We start from the raw sequence: 6,147 nt of genomic DNA, 5'->3' as shown, positions 1-6,147 counted from the left end.
TTCAACAACCAGACAGCTGAAAAGCCATAGATATATATATATATTTTTTTTAAGCAGGGGACTAGTATTTTAGAGATTCTTTCTTCCTTCAAGAATTAGTTCCCTTTCTAACCTTCCCATCTGTAACATAGCTATCATTAACTCTGTCACCCACACCCATTGGGTGTATTTCCAATTCACTTCTGGTTCAGGTTGCCTGTTGGTGGCAGTAGGGTTAAAGGTTATAAAGTTAGCTATCACTTTTCAGTGTTTCAAATCAGCATTTCTCATTAGATTCCATACAAGCTCTGGGCAGGAATTGAACTGTCCTGTAGCACAGTTTCAATTTTCTTAATTAAAAAAGATATACTTTGTTTCTATTCATCTAAACTGGAAACTTTTACTATTATCTACTTTATTCTTCTAATATACTGAGAACTGTGTTTTGTACATACTTCTTCTTTTCCAGGTGTTGGTTGATTTTGCTTAGATGATGTTAGAGACAAGGTCGGGCATCCTTCAGATACAGGGTGAGAGAGGGGGGGGGAAGAAGCATCAAAGGACAATCAGGAGTGAAAGGAAGTTAGGAGGTGTTCAAAGATGTGTTACACAGTTCACAGTTTTGATTAGAATGAGCTCTTCTTAAAGAGTCTAAGTGCCATCCTGACAACTTGTCCCAAAGTTACATTGATCTCAGCTACACTCAAGAGAAATGATGATTTTGAGCCTGATGGCAGCCTGCTTGCTAATCAAACTAAGTAGGTCCTCTCTTTTTCTAGTTGTTAGAAGTTGTAAAAAAATTTAAACGTGAAGATAATATTTATTCTTATTCTCTGATAAGATACAAAATTCCTTAAAAAAATAAAAACTCTCTGGACAGAACAAAACCAAACCAAATCAAACAGTAGGACACCGCAGAGAGCAGTGTGCATGTTCTCCTGGAGGGCTGCCGCCCGCACAAATGTCTGACCTTGTTTGCAGAGTTCAGGACAGCATCACTAGATTTCCCAGTCTGAAATTAATGCCATCCATCTATATACCAGCAGGTGTCTAGAGAGGCACAGCCCAGGAATCGGTTTGCAGATTGAAAGCAGAATTGCATGCCCAGGTTACCTGGGTCTACCAGGCAGATGTTTTCATGCATGCTTATCAGGTAGATCCTGTTTCATCATCAATATAATTTTGTAATCTCTCCACAACATTTATTAGAACCCTACAAACCAGCAGGGAGAGATCTTAATTTATTTACAAAGATTTTTTAATCATGTTTATATATATATGGGCCGATATTCACAAACCTGTGTATATTGAAATCCAATAGAGAAAAACAGTGTTTTAAGATAATATTGCCTTTCTACTGTCTCAAAATCCCAAGGTGAGTTTTGTTTTTCCTCTACCTCCCCATATATGTGTGTGATTATATTTAGTTTGGTCTTTGTAGCTCAGAACAATATGCTAGTACGTTTAATGTCATGGCTCTATTTTCCTTCCTCAAAGCATCACATGACTCCCTCTTACCTCCTGGTAAACTTAGGAGCTTTAGCATTCGAGTTCTCTCAAATACACAGCAGCTGTACACTATGTGCCTTTGAAATGATTTATTCTCTTTGCCTAGAATATTCTGTACATCCTGTATGGATAATACTCCTTTGAAATGTCTCTGGTTTATCCCAGTTACTTAAAGATAGGAAAATTCCTCATCATTATCATGAAGGGTAGAAGGAAAACCAGAAAAATTATAGTCATTTCTCTCCTATGCTATATAGAGCTTTCTGATTTCCCTACATTCATCTGTGTAAGGTATTAAGTCTCTTTGAGCTTCACCTTTATCATCTTTAAAAATGAGTAAAATAATATATACACATGCAGATATTATGACTGTTAAATAAAGTCATATGAAAGGTTGCCAACAAAATTAACAACTATTTTTACTTTGTTGTTTGTTCTTAATTTATGGTAGATTATGATTTCTGATTTTAAGACTTCCTATAGGCTAAGGCTCTATCAGTGTTGTTTATTTTTCCTTTTATGGTTGTCTAAGAACTTTGGCCCGGAGATGTTAATCTCTTATAAATGAGTGTATTGTCTTAATTTTCTCTATTTTATCTCTATTTTACCCCTGGTTGCACAGTGGTTATGAATTTGGCCGTGACCCACAAGCTCAGGAGCCTTAGGAGAAAAGTGAGGTGTCCTCCTGCTATACAGAGTTATGTAGTCTCAGAAACTCAAAGGGCCAGTTTGACCCTGTCCTAAAGGGTCTCTATGAGTGGGTTCAGGGATTATGTTGTTTTGTTGTTATTATATTTCTCTGGGTTCCAAAATCTATTGCGATGGCGACATGCAAGTCACAGACAAAATGCATGATTAAAGGGTTTTTTAAGGAAGTTAGCAAGTTGGAATGCCAATGAGAAATGCTGAGAGTTGAGTTGTTTCTCTAGATATGTTACAAAAGTTCTTTCAGGTCTGCTAGTAAATGGCCAAAGGGAAGCCTCCACTGGAAGCCTAAACTCAAAGGCATTTAGCCCAAGCTTTATGGGTGAGCAAAACCAGCCCCCTGAATTAAGTGCCCAGTCACACTCCACTCCAGTAAGCCTCAGACAAAAGCACTTGCTTCCATTTCTGTGGGTCAGCAAGCCTAACGTCCCCAATTAAGTGCCAAGAGGCAACCCACTTAACAAACCAACCTTCTGCGGGAAAGGCCTCGGCTGTACTGTTCTGTGAATCCATCACTCTGTTTTGTGCTCTGCATCCTGGTTCTGCTGCTCCTCCTCTGATGTTAATAGCAGTGTTCTGGATCAAGGGGTTCACTACACAGGGATTTTGGGTCCAGATGATATGCTCCACTCCTTGCTGTTGCTGGTAATGAGATCCTGCTTCTTCTTTCTCAGAGAGCTCAGGTGAATCTTATCAGAATCTTCCCCCACCTGCTCATCAGACCCACACAGGAAAAGGTTATTTAATGGGAGGTTGAGCCTTTAGTTAGAAAAGCCACATTAAACACTCTTCTTACAAGTATGTAATTTTTTTTGCAATTGTCAAAAAGCTTACTAAGTCAAAGATATTAATTATCAAAAGAAAAATTTTACAATTTTGCTTAAAGGTTTTAATGGCATGTATAGGGTGATGGTAGACGTATTTTCAGAATTCAGGAATTTTGTTGTTGTGACTAGTCATTGTCTCTCTTTTTCCTGGCTCATTTCAACCATACATGTATGTAGTAGAACGTGTCCATAGGACTTTCACAGGCTTGTGACCGTTTAGAAACAGCTCACCATTCCGGTGGTGTCATGAAGGTTGGTGTCACTCCGTGGAACAAATCATGGTGTCTACTCCCCACCTAGGCCTCCTCCAGGACCCAAACCTATAGAAATCCTTAGGAACATTTATGATCACCTTTAATCACAGAATCATATGTGATAAATCTAGTTGTAAAATAGTTAAATGTGATAGTTCTTAAATGATAGGGATACCAACAGTATAACTGTCATAATTTTTTTCCTATATTTCATTACATTATTAGTTACAACGTTCTTCACGAGATGTCTTTTAAACTTTGTCTCTTTACTTTCATTTATTACTCCTTCCTTCTTGGAAAAGTTATTGATGTAGGTTCACAAATACTAGTTACCACAATACTGTCGCTAAGACATCAGAAAATTTAACAACAAAACAGCCATAATGAACAATTATAGCATGTATGTATTTCCCGTGTGGATGAAACCTTGTGATTGGAAACACCAGTGTGCATGGGTAAAGACGACAGATTTGAACATTAGATTGCTGAAAAAGTAAATTAGCATAGAGTTTTTGCCTTGTAGGTGTGTCGATACATGTAAGATGGGCTTACAAAATGGGTTTTTGTTGTTATCAGTAAAGGGATATTTTGATAAAAGAGTTCATTGCTTCTGAAACATGGCACACATTTTGTTATAAACCAGTGGTTCTCAACCTTCTTAATGTTGCGACGCTTTAATACAGTTCCTCATGTTGTGGTGACTCCCAACCATAAAATTATGTTCATTTTGCTTTCCCAGGCGGCTGCTGCGGATGGCTGAGGGGCAGGTCCTGGTGCTCGATGGCCATGACCCTTTCCTGGGCCGACTTGCAGCCATTGTGGCCAAGCGAGTGCTGCTGGGCTGCGAGGTGGTGGTGTTACGCTGGGCGGGCACAAACATTTCTGGCAACTTCTACAGAAACAAGTTGAAGTGCCTGGCCTTCCTCTGGAAGCAGAAGCGGAAGCGGAAGCGGATGCACAACAAGCCCTCCTGCGGCCCCTCCACTTCCAGGCCCGGAACTGCACCTCTGGCAAACATGAGAGGCCTGCCCACATGACCAACCGGATCCAGGCTGTCCTGGACCCGCTCAAGGTGTTTGATGGGATACCACCCAGTAGAATAAGAAAAGTGATGGTGGTCCCTGCTGCCCGCAAGATGGTGCGAATGAAGCCCACACGCAAGTTTGCCTCCCTGGGCTACCTAGCCCACGAGGTGGGCTGGAAGTACCTGGTGGTGCCAGCATCTCTGGAGGAGACAAGGAAGGAGAAGGCCAAAATGTGTTACAGGAGGAAGCAGCAGCTCATGAGGCTGCGGAAACAGGCCCAGAAGAACTTGGAGACAAAGATCAACAAGTACACAAGTATCAACAAGAAGTTCTAAAGATCCAAAGATGCCTGGTCTGAGCCCAATAAAGACTTAGCCCTTTAAAAAAAGAAGTTATTTTTGTTGCTACTTCATAACTGCAGTTTTGTTACTGCTATGAATTGGGCGACCCCTGTAGGGTCCTTTGACCCTCAAACAGGTTGCGACCTGCAGGTTGAGAACTGCTGTTCTAGTCATTGGGTGTGCTTCCTCTGACAGGCTACCCATGCTGCCCACGCCCCTGCATCCAACTAGTGCTGCCACTGGACTAGGCTTGTCTTGGGAGGCACATACGGACGGGTTGGAATCATGACAATTCTGTGTAGTCAATAAGCGCTTCACTGTGCCATCCAGGGCACTTGGTGAAACCATATTTCACATAAAGAATAACACCACGAAACAAGCCCATTCTCTGTCATTCTCTGTGGGAGATCATGTGATCCTTTCTTCTTACTTTTCAATATATCTGTGCTCTGTCCATCTCAGTCTAACAAAATTTCTTTCACAGAGTTCACCACTGTCTGAAGCCTGTAACTCCTTTGTATCTGTGTCTGCTGTGACTTCATAGCTCTGCATGCCAGGGAACAGAGTCTTTGCGCTTTCGTTCACTTTCAAACGGGTTGGATAAAGTATTCTCATTGCATCCTGCTCAGGCCATCGAGGTGAAGATTTCCTGGTGCATTTTGGTTCCTGCTGTGTATGTGTATATCAAGGGCCATGTGAAAGGAATGGATTTGGATGGGGAAGCAAAGGCTAATGTCTCTATCACATCATTTCGTTTTCAAATGGAATGGTATGAAAGACTCCCTCCAAATGAGATGGTCTGGGATCTTTCAGTGGATTCCATCTGTACAAAGACAACGGGGAAGGAAATCACAGATGGGCCTCAGGTTTGGGATTTGGAAACTTTCCCATTACTATTGAGTTCCTAGGGCACTTTTCAGAAGGCTTGTTTTGAATATGATGTGCTCCTGTATGTAATCCCTCTGGTCTCCTCTATATTGCCTGGGCTTTTGTGAGATTTGTGCTAGAAGAAGAAATGTGAGGAAGAGAACAGAGAGAGAGCAACTTTGAGTATCTAGTTCCTCCCCTGGATGTGATCGAATACTTTCTGGAAAGGTATTCTGGAAACTGACATGCAAATAAAATGAGCTACTCACAACAGTCAGGTGTAAATGATGGCAAACTCAGCCTCACCTGGCTGTGGAGGACATTGTGGTGTCTCCTCAGTACCTCTTTCTGGTTAACTTTCCTCTGGAGCATCCTCCCCCCCAGGGATGTGGAGGACACTGGCCCTTTCAGGTAAGGGGTGGATTCTGACTTGTTTAACCCACAGAGCCAGAGTTAATGCTTCAGGAAATCCACTTCCTGAGTCTGTCAGTCTTGGCATTTAATTGCTGAAGAATGAGTATTTCACAGTAGTTGAGTGAGGATGAATTTTTTTTTTTTATCAATTTTTTGGGGCTCATACAATTAATCACAATACATAGATCAATTGTGTAAAGCACATCTATACATTTGTTGCCCTCAT

The 6,147-nt window shown here is 41.2% G+C and overlaps 1 pseudogene; it reads left to right on the top strand.

Moving 5' to 3' along the window:
* Nucleotides 1-4,026: 4,026 nt before the first annotated feature.
* Nucleotides 4,027-4,634, top strand: LOC101655864 (annotated as a pseudogene).
* Nucleotides 4,635-6,147: the final 1,513 nt, after the last annotated feature.

The sequence above is a fragment of the Echinops telfairi genome, unplaced genomic scaffold, assembly GCF_000313985.2.
Source record: "Echinops telfairi isolate 266 unplaced genomic scaffold, ASM31398v2 ScPeMD7_4;HRSCAF=17, whole genome shotgun sequence".
Taxonomy (NCBI): Eukaryota; Metazoa; Chordata; class Mammalia; order Afrosoricida; family Tenrecidae; genus Echinops; species Echinops telfairi.
The sequence above is the reverse complement of the archived record's forward strand: the minus strand, read 5'-3'. Positions and strand labels throughout refer to the sequence as shown.